Raw genomic sequence first — 13,119 nt, forward strand, 5'->3', positions numbered from 1 at the left:
ACTTCACAAGTAAATAAACACACAAGCACAGTTCAACAAACCTATTTGGTTGTATAAATAACATCAAGAAATGGGTTGGTAATATGACACTTTTTTGAAATAACCATTTATGGGAGGGGGGGTTGGTGGTGGTGGAAGATTTCTTGCCTCTGTTGCAGTATTAAGATCCAGTATTTGAAGATGAGGTACTGGATTAGACAGACTGCTAGCCTGATCCAATAAAGCAGTTTCCTTCTTGAAATGCAAGGAGGCGGTGTTGCAGTAGTGATTATTTTAACTGACTTACTGGAACCAAGCTGCAATTGCTTAGTGCACTGTTTTTGCTTTATTTTTCCCTTTTAAAAGCAGGATTTAACAAATTTCTAAAATAAATCTCTCAGTAACATGCAGTCTCACACCAGCTTTTTTAGAGACAGGAGCACAGACCTGGCAAGTCTCTCACATTCACAGTGATAGTCTGTTATCGGATTTCTTCCACTCCCCCACTGCCGTTTCTGCATCACATATTGATAAGGCAGAGCTGTGGCTTCTGGTCCATCTTGTCACAAAACAGTTAGCTGTGGCGTGTGGGCCTCCGCTCGCTTCTATCTGACGTGTCATGTCTTGGAACGAGGGAGAGGGGATGGTGCAGCCCTTGACTCACTGCATGGCTTTTCATGGTCACCTGAGCATCTTTATGCAGGACACTCTTCCTGGTTACAGGCTCTCCTTGCGGCTTCTCCCTCACCACGTGGAACTGCACGTATGAGAGGACCTGTCCCAAAGCCTCTGATGGGCAGTCTCTGCCTGGGTGCTGCCTTCTGCCTTGTGACTGTGCAAATGGGAAATCCACGAGCACTGCATTAAGACTATGCCCTCAGTTGAGACTTTTTTGGTGCTTGTTCACATTTGAGATACCTCTTTGGCCTTTGAGTTCGGAGCTCAACCATAATTCATTGTCGGCTGTTGTGTCGCTGCACTCAACAGCACTGCAAAGTAACATGGAATGGCTCGATGGCTCTGAGGAAAGATACTGGCTTTCTATGCTGTTTGTATCCTGGGAAATTTGAAATGTGTAAGGGATGAGAGTCAGTACCAGCCGAAGCTTGTCTTGTGGTTTATCTAAAACAAGTTAGTAGTCTCAGTTAGGTTCTTACTGTAGAAACGCCCAAGTTACAGAAGTCACCACTAGCAAAAATTAGGATGTGCTGCTGTGCGCAGAGGGGCAAAACCTGGGGTCTGATCATGCAAGGCATTTCAGCTGGAAGGATGTGGCTTCCGTGGGGCTATCAAATTAATTATGTTCTTGAAGACTCTTCTGAAGTGAGCCTGAATAAATGTTGCTAACTGCTTGCAGTGATTCGTGTTGAAGGCATGTAGGTGGGGTGCTGTTGAGATGACTATGTTTGTGTCTGTACGCTGGGTATGAATTTGAGACTCAAGCTTTGTTTCGATGGCTTGTCAGTCCTGCACCTTCTATAAACATTCAATCCCTCAGGTTCAGAACAGAGACTATGTATCACCAGGCAATTTACAGAAAGATGCTACAAGGAGCTACTCTGTATTATAGTATTAGAAACTGTAATTACAATCATGGAAATTTCCAAATGTGATGTTACTGGCACTAAAGTAAAATATCACTTTCTAACAAAATGTATCAGGCTATGGCATTCCTGCAAGAAATGAGGTCATGTTTAAAGTTTAATTGCAGAAAAAAAGATCTGTTTCAGCACCATCACAGGAGAATACCCTCTCTGGGCTGTGCTATGTGTTTATTTAGCTATGACTTTTTTTATCTGTGTATTGTAACAAATAAGCTATACTTAAATAAGATGGGATTTTTTTTTTCCTGAGGTCTGGTAATAGCAGCAAATAAGGTGAGGCAAGTTCTGGTTTACAAGCTTACTGGACTCAAGACAGAAGAAATATTGTATTTGTATGCTAACACAACTTGCTATAAATTCAGATATGATATTATCAGCCAATATGCTGACACTTCTTGTTACATGATCCTGCTATTTCCTCTTCAGTCTAGAATCATGAGGGATATTCCTTGCATTGGAATTAAGGTATACTTAAAACACCTCGTTGCCAAAGTGTCCAAGACTTCATAATCAAGGCATTACATTGGTATTTGTGCAGTGGATATTCAAAGAAAGAAGTGGCCATGAATCCAAGCGCCAGTTGACCTTCTGACTTAGGAAATTTTTATTCCCCCCCCCCCCAGTGCAGGTTCATTTTCATTTATGGCAACAAGTTTTTATTATTTTCTGTTTATAAATCTCTTATCATTTGCTTGTTCTGGTTTAACCCTGGTAGGCAGCTCAACTCCACTGAGCTGCTCACTCACTCCCCCTTAGTGGGGTGGGGGAGAGAATCAGAAAGGCAAAAGTGAGAAAACTCGTGGGTTGAGATAAAGGCTGTTTAATAGGTAAAGCAAAAGCTGCACATGCAAGCAAAGCAAAATAAGGAGCATATTCACTACTTTATATCTGCAGGCAAGCGTTTAGCCATTTCCAGGAAAGCAGGACTCCATCATATGCAACGGCTACTTGGGAAGACATATACCATAACTCCAAAAATCCCCCCCCTTCCTACCTCTTCCTTAGCTTTAACTGCTGAGCATGGTGTTGCATGGTATGGAATATCACTTTGGTCAGTTGGGGTCTGCTGTCCTGCTTCTCCAGTCTTCTCACTGGTGGGGCAATATGTGAAACAAACAAAAAAGACCCTGACACTGTGTAAGCACTGTTCAGCAGTAACTAAAACACCTCTCTGTTAACAACACTGTTTTGGCCAAAGATCTGAAATACAGCAACTTATAAGGTACTATGAAGAAAATTAACTCTGTCCCAGCCAAAACTGGTACAATCTCTAATGATTATTCTTTACTATTTATGTCATGCTCAGGTCCCACACTATCCAATACATCCTCATTAAGCACCCCCCTGCCCTTCCTGCCCTTCGACATATACACAAGCCTGTGGACCAGCCCTGAATAATTTCCATAAAATGTCCATTGAGTTAATTTAGTCCATGACTTGGGTTTTATCTGTTATAGTGATCACTCAGGGCAGGAGAGGTTTGTGTGTTGTGTGGAGTTATTGGGCACCGAAGCCAGTTCATTTTGGGTCACTGCTGCAATTGCCTGCTTTTGTGAGGCTCATCCTCCATTTGCGTGGGTGGTTCCTGCTATAGTACTCCCTATAACATGCAGCTCAAGTCATTGGTTACAACAATTTAAAGGTATTTGCATTTGTCATGGTTTAAACCCAGCCAGCAACCCAGAACCACGCAGCCACTTGCTCACTCCTCCTGCTCCCAGAGGGATGGGGAGGAGAACTGAAAGAATGTAACTCCCACGAGTTGAGATAAGAACAGTCCAGTAACTAAGGTATAACACAAACCACTGCTGCTACCACCAATAATAATAATGATAAAGGAAATAACAAAGGAAGAGAATACAACCGCTCACCACCCGCCAACTGGTACCCAGCCTGACTGAGCAGTGATCTAGCCCTTCCTTGTAACTGCCCCCAGTTTATATACTGGGCATGACGTGCTGTGGTATGGAATACCTCTTTGGTCAGCTTGGGTCAGGTGTCCTGTCTCTGCTTCCTCCTGGCTTCCCCTCCTCCCTGGCAGAGCATGAGACTCAGAAAGTCCTTGGTCAGAGTAAACATTACTGAACAACAACTAAAACCATCGGTGTTATCAGTGCTGTTCCCAGGCTGAAAGTCAAAAACACAGTGCTGCACCAGCTACTAAGAGGGAGAAAAAATGACTGCTACTGCTGAACCCAGGACACCATTACAATCTCTATTCATGATCCCTTTGGACCAGGCCATAGAGTTTAACATTGCAACGAATTCCTCCCTTTGCTCCAGCAGGGACTTATCCACAGGGGTATACCTGCTATGGCATGGATTTACCTATAGTTATGGTCACGTTGAGGTGTCTCTGATCTGATGTGGCCTTATCTATGTGCCCTCAAGGGGTGTACCTGCAGGATTGCGGCCTTACTGACTGCCACTGACACAAATCCAAAACACAGCATCTTCGCAGCACCTTATGAGCTACTATTAGGAAAATAACTCTATCCCACCAAACTCAGTACCTTGATAAAAGTATTTCTGGTTGTTGTATTGCAGATTTTGCTATACCACGCAGATCAGCTCATGGTAAAAACCTCACAAAATAAAAGAATGTAACTTTCTAGTAACCTTCTTCCATTTTTAGATTGCTTGTGCTCTATCTGGGAATCTGAGCCCACATGGTGCAGTACTTTGTACCTCACTTTGTGCTCTTAGGTGACTGTATGAGGTTTTAAGGAGCCTTAGCCCTCACGTTTGTGCAGGCTGGTGAGGCACGCGTCTAGTTGTGACCATTCAAATACATGGCTGCCTTTTCCTATTCTGCTCATGTTCGCATCCTCTCATGTAATTGTTGGGGTCACTGCTTAGGTGAAAATGTACTAGGAGAAAGTTTAAGCTTAGCTCAGCTGTTTTGTGTTTCTTTTGCTTTGGGGCTGTGGTGTAATTTTTTTTTTTTTTAACAGTATAATTATTCTTAAATGTTTAATGTCTCAGAATTCCTTTGGACTTCCTTTGATTTGTTGCATTGTTATAAATGTGTATTTGACATCCGGTGAGCACATGCTTCATGCTTTAAAAAATGAACTATGCTTTTAAAATCATGCTCCGAGCAATGGGTGCATAACAGTTATTATGTTTTCTTATCAGAAAAGACATTATAAAATTGCTAATTATTCACCTCTATGAATTCTACATAAGCCCCTCTGCGAGAAGAGTGCTGACAAAGCTTTCACTATAGCTGCTTGAATACATCCAGTCTCTTTAATATAGCACCTTACATTCCCACTTTAAAAGTTGAACTCCCAATAATTACACTTATATTCTCATCTTACTCCCAGTTGCTCATGACCTAACTTTTTCTCCTCTAGCTCTCCTTGCACTTCCTGTTCTCTTCACCATTCACCTCATCTGCATTGGTGTCATATGATCTTTCCAAATGTCAAGTAAATGCAGACTGCAGTCAGCATTACCAAATTGCTTTCCTGCCAAAAATGTCTCTTTTCATGTGCCATGACCCATCATCTCACAGTTAGCTGCAAGTCATTCTGATTCCCAAATTTACAATACATTTTCTATTTAATGAGCTATTAAACATTATGCACTTTTAAACTTCATCTTTCCTGACTAACTGCATTCCTCCTGATAATTATAACTTTAGAAAGAAACAATTAATTTGAAACCAATTCTGCAACAGAAGTGACATTATTTAGATAGCATTCCTCCGGATCCATGCTCTAGGGATTATCTCCTTAGAATACATTTATATTTGGAAACTCCTTGAGACCATTATGTCAGTCCAATAGCCACTGCGTTGTCATCAATAATATAGACAAGACTACTGAATATGCTATTCTAATAAAACACGAAATGGAAGTAAATATGGGATGGATGAATAGTTATTTTTGCTTCAACTAACTAAAATCAAATAATGTTATGCTGTTTCTCCAACCCAGGAGAAAGATTTGGGTAAACTTAAGTACAAAGACAAGTAAAATTTCATACGTGTTGCATAGATGTGGACATTTTGCCTTTGGTATGTTATTCTTATGTATTCTTTCAATGATGGTACTATTCAATTTGTTAGAATAATTCTTCAAATTTAGTAGTTATCTGATAAAAAGTTTCTAAGAATTACAGATGACTCAGTAGCTATGAGTTCAACCTTTGTTGCCCTCAGGTTCCATTAGGTCTTTGTATTTACTAAAGCCTGTAAGATCTAATAGTTCAGGCTATATAATCCTGGGTTTCTGGTTAATTGTGCCTAGTTAATGGATATAAATTCATTTATTTATTGGCATTCTGCCAATACCTTAGCTTATGGTAAATCCCCGTAACTTTCCATGAACTCTAATATTTTTATTTTCCTTCTGCTACTTAAGAGTTCTGCTTTAGCAAAATACAGAAATGATTGACAGCGGGAAACTTTGTCCATGACCCTGCCACAGCAGTAGCTAGAAATGTACGTTTTAAAAAGCCTTAATCTTCCAGGTTTGAGCCTAATGTTCAAGCTGAAGTTAAAGTAAGTCTCTTTCTTATGACTTCCTTCATTCATTGCATATTGGAGCTCCAGCCTAGTTCTTACAGTTACTTTGTGGGAATGACGTTGAAAATGCTCCTTTCACTGAATCAGCAGATGTTAAAAGTTGATTGAAAATGAGTGCAATATACCTCTGATTGAAAAATGCTTTGTGGTGGTTTTGGAGCTACATAGAATCCTCATCACCTTCATAGCTGAGTGGTGTGATGTGTGTCTTCTGCTCTGTTGGATACTGTGAATTCAGTTTAATTGTGCCTTACCCCTTTTGAGTAAATAGCTGAGTATAAAGATGAGTAAGTAGTTGAGCAGATAAGCATTCACTAGTAAGAAATATTTTATTTCAGCTGACAGAATTAGGCCTGTCACGTTACTATGCCAAGAAATCAGAAAAAATTGCAACTGAACTGAACCAGTGCTGAAACAAAAAACTTCCAGCTTCAGGAGAAATGAGGGGAGAAATGAATTTAAGGTGACTCAAAGTCAGATTTTAAATGCAAAATACTTTTTATTCCCCCAAACTTCCTACCCATTAAGTAAAGAGATGAAAGTTTATGTGTACCCAATCCTAAATAAACTTTTCTATTTTACTGGAAAAAGGAAGAAGCTATGATGGAGTGCTATGGCCACAGCTATTCTGAGTTGCATATTTTAGTCTCTCTGTGTTTTTTTCCAGTGTCTTAACTCAAGCAGTTCTTGATAATTCTTTGCCTCCTTCCTGGAGAGCTGCATTGTAACTGTCTATTTCTTTTAATTTCTGTCTTGTCCAGCAGATCTGTTTAACTTCTGTCTAGCACCTGGAGACAGATAACATATTTTCGGTTAGCGGCCAAACTATTGTGACTTTAAGCTATTATCTCTCCACAAATGTATTTATTCTTTTTATTTAAAGCTAGCGTTTCCACTTGCTTATAAGACACATTTATGTCCCAATAACTATTGTAAAAAAGTTACAAACTGATGTGGCAGTCAGAAATATATCAGTCTGCATTATCAAGAGAAACCAAGAAAGAAACATGCAATATTTTGCTATATATACTGTATATAATACGTTCCTGGTTCAGCAGTGGGCTGTGGAGCTCAGATCATAGTGGTGACAGATCGTAAAGATTTAAAGGTACATCTTTCGCCATGTTACCACTTTTTATGTTGTTTGTTGGTTAGTTAATATTTTCTCAGTTGGCCTTTGCCAAAGGATGAGTCAGGCCTTCCATGCTGATTTCAGGTATTAGATTACAGGTAATTTGGATTTTGGAGGTAGAAGGCGCGTTGGAGTTCTGCACACAATGATTTGTTGGCTCGCACAATTTGATTATTTCTAACAAAAATTACCATTTGAAAATCCTTGCTCTCTTTAGACTCTCCTTTTCTTTCATGTCAGGAGAATTCTTGAACTTAATTCATTGTCCATGAAACAAGAAGTCTGTGCTTGGAGCCCCCTGGAAAAGGAAATAGCATAATGGACAAGCAATTTCTCTGGTTTGTTTCTTATCAACTGAGGTTCTCCAGTGACTATGTTCCCAATAAAGACATTCAGCTTCTATTCAGTAGTTCTCTTTTGTGAGGGAGTACAGAAGTTGCCAGTGTTTCTCATGACAGTGTTACAGGAGGACTTACGTAACACTAATTCGTGCAGTCATTCCTATTTTGGAGGAAGGAAACTGTACCTGGCCCCTGCCTTCTGTTCTATTTTTGTGTTCTTCTCACATTTGTTAAAGACATTTCATTGCTGTTTTCCAGAAATGTCGAACCATATACTGGAGAAAGGCATCTCTGCCTATGCCTTTCCGCGGAACCCTGGTTTGTAAGGCCTTTTCATTCTTAGCTATTGTAAATGCTTTCTAACTGAAGAAAACAAAAACAGAAGAGGAGAATGTCCACAAACCACTTTATTTGAAAAATGAAACCAAATCTATCATTCCATTAGATTTTTCCACTGCTTTTTTTCCTTTTCAAGATGTTGATTGAGTGAAAGAATGTCTTAGATTAGTAACTACACAGTAACAATTAAGAATTTCTACATACTTATATTCTTCTGCAATAATTTATAGTGGCAATTTTCCATGAGAGTTTTAATTTACCAGTTAAATTTCAAACGAGCTTGACACGATTCCTGATTTAAATCTATTTTTTTCCCTTTTTTTTTGTCATTTGGGTGTACTTCCTCCTACCTTAAATAGTTTTGAGCCCCTGTCTCTTTGACTATAGTGATAATTTTGCCATTCCACAGTACACACTGACCTTCACACCTCCTCGGCAGGTCTAACTGATTTTGCTACCAGATGGAATAAAAAAGTCCGCATTTATTTTTATTATTAAGAATCAAATATAGCAAAGTATAAAATGGATTCCAAAACAAGGGCTGTCCTTTCTATCTTACTCTTCAGTTTATCTCTTCCATTTTGAAGCCTAGGTTGGTTTGGCTTCTGCAGTTTCTCAACAATGTGTGTAAGAGTAGCTTTTTGAGAGAAATCTAAAGGACTTGAGCAGCAGACACCACAAACAGGACAGAGATGCAGCTAATTTTGCAACTGCTAGCAGTCCTGTCATTAATGTTGGTTATTAAAATAGCACCACATTCTGTCGTGATTAATTCCATATGTTGTTTCTTTGCTAGCCTCCAGACAAGCTTTCAGGCTGAGTACTGCATACCTGCTTTTTAATTTCACTCAGAGGTGATGGAGTTTAAAACTTGCTTGGATGGCCTAGATCTGTCAGAGAAAAGAGAGTCAAGCCCTTCACATGACCATTGTGGATACTCTGAAATTCACTCTGTATATCTCATATAATAAAAGCTACTTGGGTGGCTGATTTTGATTGAAAAGGTGAAGCCACCTTTCAGTATTTTTAACACTATTAAAACTCGTAGCTGAAATCTACCTCTTTACTGATATTAGCAAGTCTGGAAAGTGGAAACCAGCTACAATTGTGTTTTCCCACCATCTTGTGTTACTTGGTTGGCCTGAATACCTTTTTCCATCAATTAAATTCTGTGATTTGGAATGATACATCTAGGTGTAGCAGTATCTCGTAGGTCTCATAGTATTATGTTTCTTTACCTGTTCGAAAGCGTAGTAGTAGTTTTCATTTTACTGAAGCTATTCTTTTTAATCTTGAAGCCTCTGCTTAAAAATGTATTATGTCCCCTGGTATTTGGAGAAGAGTAATGTGGTGCATTATCAAATAAAATTCCTGAGCCAGTACACAGAATCTGAAAAGAACACCTTCTTAGACATCTCTCTTTCTCAAAAATAAAACCAAAACACCCCAAAACAACCAAAAAAACCCACCACAAAACACAAGCTACACAGGATGAAAAGTAAATATGCCTTTAGTTGCGACTCATTTTGTTGTTAGATAATAAACCGATGTAAAGCTACAATGTTCTATCTTACAAACTCCTTCAGAGACTTTAAGTGATGTGTAAAGAGTAAAACATTTTGTGCATCAACTTTTTGCTTCTTTGTGAAGTCTGTAAAAAAATCTGGTGCTGCTTGGTTTTTGGTGTTAGGAATTCAGTCATAGCCTACCAAAAAGGGGAGAAGAGGCAGGATTCAGTTTGAGATTGACACCTAAAATAGGTATCCAGTTGTATCTATCTATGTCTGAAGAAGCTGCTTTAGCTTCATAGTAGAGGGAGATCCACGGTATGGTTCAGGTGCATAACATAGTTTAAAACACCCTGGAGTATCTTGTCTAGCCTCCAAGTGCTACAGCATCTGATATGAATCAGGTACAAGATGCCTTGCATTATACCTGCTAATCCTTTCCCTTGGGCATCTCATATGGCTCTAGATGGTTATGGTTGGGCATCTGAATCCAGTCTCTTATCCATAGACCTGTAGAGTGATTCTGCTTGCTCTAAAACAGGTACCTACTTTAGGTCAGCTGAATTGCACTTCATGTCACACCAAGTGGGTCACATTAAATAGGTTGCCTTAGAGGTCTATTTTACCTATCTGTAGTGAGCATTTAAAATATGTTATGAGATACTTGGATGGGGTTTATAGCACTGGATCAGATCTATGACACGTCAGATGTCACGTTTAGTCAAAGGAACTAAGTACTTGTATTTCAATGCCTAAATTTAGATGTCTTAATTTCAAAAATATGTTACTGATAGCTACTGACTGAATAGGAAGAATAATAGCATCACATACAACAATTATGAACTTAATTAACCTTGGAGGCAATTTCTGCTGAAAGTTTTATTTTCATCTCTTTTTTTTTTGTCTGTTACTTAGTGATGTAGTCTAATGCAGATCCTATGTGTGAAAAAATACCTCTATTCCAAATTGAAAGGCTGGATCTTCAGCTGAGGACTGAAAAAATCGCACAAGTTACGAGCCTATTAGCCAGACTGGGTAAACTAAATTTAATGTTTCTGATAATTCTAAGAGAAATAAATAATCAGAGACTAGCTTTTTAAAAAATGGTCTGGAAAGGGTGATTTCAGCTTCCTTTCTAAATCATTAAGAGCATGACATTGATTATATTTTATCTCACAGGTGGACTTCTGTTGCTGAGAGTATCATCTAGAAGGGTAGTTAACTTCAGAATAAGCATTTATTGGACTATGGTGTAATTGGGGAAAACAAGAGGAAGAGTTTCCACGTGGATGAGTAAGCATATACTGAACATGTGTAGAAATCTGTTTATGGAGTTTCAGACAAACCAAATGCCCAGTCCTGAAAGAGGCATGTTCTGTGTTATTTTTGTGATAGTGGCACTTAGCATAACCAGTCAGGAGTCAGGTGCTGAACAAAGATAAAGGAAAAGATTTCCCTGTCCTTTACTTCGGTTCACTTTCAAGACTGACCCCTGCTAAAGAATCTTTCAGTCCTTAGTCCTTACCGCAGCTGCCTCGTAAGGTCTACAACTGGAAGTCAGTATGTTGTCCCGGCTGGGGTGGTCCACGTGCCTTGACCTGTGAGGAGTGGGAAATACACAATTTCTAACATCTGCTAGTGTTTTATCAAAATAAACCATGAGAATTTTATAAAGATTTCCTTGTGATTTCAATTTTCCCATAAACCACTTGACTGTAATTCATTAAGTTTATTGAATTTTGTCTCTTTGTAAAATATAAGTCTGCTGGCATCAGTCTCCAAACTTGCATGTACTCATTAGAATTGGATAGACTCGATTGACGGAACTGAAAAAAAACCCCACCAAAAGAAAACAAAACAAAACAATTCACCTTTGTTTGTCTCATGGGAGTAAGTCATATAAAAAGTGCATCTGCTTTACTACTTTCTAGATTATTAAACTCTTTACTCCAGAATTAGAGAGAATCTTAAACGTAGGAAGTAGTTTTGCTTACAATTTACGTGGTGAAGAGATTCTTAGTGTAGAAAGCAACACTTGTAATCACTAGGTAAAAAAATGCTTCAACCCTAACCCTGACATTATTAGGCAATGTACCCTCCCTCCTCATCCCATGTCCCACTTTTTTCTTTCCCAGAATTCCTTTCTTCACTCCTCACTATCAGTAAAATGTTTTACTTTGCTGAAGCTTTTCAAGGCTTTTTACTATTTCTAGACTATGGAAAACCTGCCTTGATTCCTCCAATACCAGTATTTGATAAGCTCTTGTTGCAGGACGCTTGTATTAGCAGAACATCAATATCTGACCAATTAGAGATGAAACATCCATGGTACTGAATAATGCAGTTTTCTAACTTTCTAATTAATTGCAAAACACATGAGAAGGTTAATTATGGTTGCAAAGATCCTAAGTACCATTTCATGGAGAGTTCTTTTAATTTTAATTGCAAGAAATGATGTAAATAGCCAAAAATGTAATATTTGAAAAAAAAAAAGGTTTCTCATGCTACTTATAATATAGACATAAAATATTTCATGGCAGGTAAAATTGTAAGCTCCTGCAAGAATGTGAGGAATGAAAAATATTATCCTTCTAATGTATTTAGCTATCTTCTTTTATAGTAAAAGAAAAAAAAAGTTTTATAATTTGTTTTTAAAATGCATCTACAGTGAAAAAACCCACCAAAGCATTTAAAAATTCTCAGAACGTTACTCGTGGTAAGTTACAATAACTGTTATCACAGGTTTCAAAACTAATGACCTAATCTGTCTTTAAATGTTAGAGTGGATAGATGGACTTAGATTGATGGGTACAGTTTAAAACCCTAGGGCCTGTCTATAATAGAACAAATTAACATCAGCAATTTGTACAGCTGAACTCGTGGTGAATGCTGTTTAGGTGAAAACGAACCAGGGCTGAACAAAGTTCATCCTTCATTCAAAGAGACCATTGCATATTGAACCGGGTTTTGACCAAGCCATGAGCCTGCATCTGCCTTGTGCACCCGCAAGCTCTGCCCATGAGGGTACCATCTATAAAGCAAGATGTCTAATGTTAGCAGCAAGGCTATGCCTCTGCTTTTTTTTTGCAATTTGCTGAGTTCATACAAATTCTTTTCACAAAACCAAGTACAAACAGCTGCCCAGCAGTACTTGTGCAGAGTGGAATATTTCTGCTGAACCCGTTTCACTCCAATCTCTATATCCCATAGATGAGATAAAAGTACTTGAAAGTTGTAGTGCCGCATGGCCTCCAAGAAGCAGGTCACATGCTGAACACGGGTGTATGTACCTGCTGTAAACATGCACAAACTTTTAAAAAGAGTAGAAAATAAACCTTAATTATCTGCTTTCTGATGATTTATATGATGGCTTTTGTAGGACCCATTTAATCAGGATGTGTATATATTGTATTTGTAGTGAATATCTGTCAGGTCATTAAGTTATTTCTCCATATTAAGCAGTTGCATTATTAACTTGGTTCACTGTTTGCATTAAATTTGAAGCATTAACCTTTGTAGCTTTTGGCAGGCTTTATTTTGGTTGCTATATAGATGTATTTACAATCAGCCCCCATTTTTATAATAAAAAGGAGAAAGACAGAACTTTGGAAGTTCTTCTGAATTGTTTCACCTTTCATTTCCTTACAAGCTTTCCCAAATGGGTATATCAGCATTATTTTCT

The 13,119-nt window shown here is 38.5% G+C and overlaps 1 protein-coding gene across 6 annotated transcripts in view; it reads left to right on the forward strand.

Moving 5' to 3' along the window:
- Window positions 1-13,119, forward strand: part of TAFA2 (TAFA chemokine like family member 2) — a 198,516-nt gene that overhangs the window by 5,307 nt on the left and 180,090 nt on the right. Inside the window, exon 1 of one of the 6 annotated variants that reach the window (XR_008974427.1) lies at window positions 10,633-10,730. The exons of the other annotated variants lie outside the window; for them this stretch is intronic. The gene's annotated coding sequence lies outside the window, so the exon portion shown is untranslated. Of the gene's footprint in view, window positions 1-10,632; window positions 10,731-13,119 lie in introns of those variants that run through there. 6 annotated transcript variants of the gene reach the window in all.

This window comes from Pezoporus wallicus, unplaced genomic scaffold (assembly GCF_028554395.1).
Source record: "Pezoporus wallicus isolate ANWC-B61680 ecotype Strahan unplaced genomic scaffold, APGP_CSIRO_Pwel_v1 contig_4722, whole genome shotgun sequence".
Classification (NCBI taxonomy): domain Eukaryota; kingdom Metazoa; phylum Chordata; class Aves; order Psittaciformes; family Psittacidae; genus Pezoporus; species Pezoporus wallicus.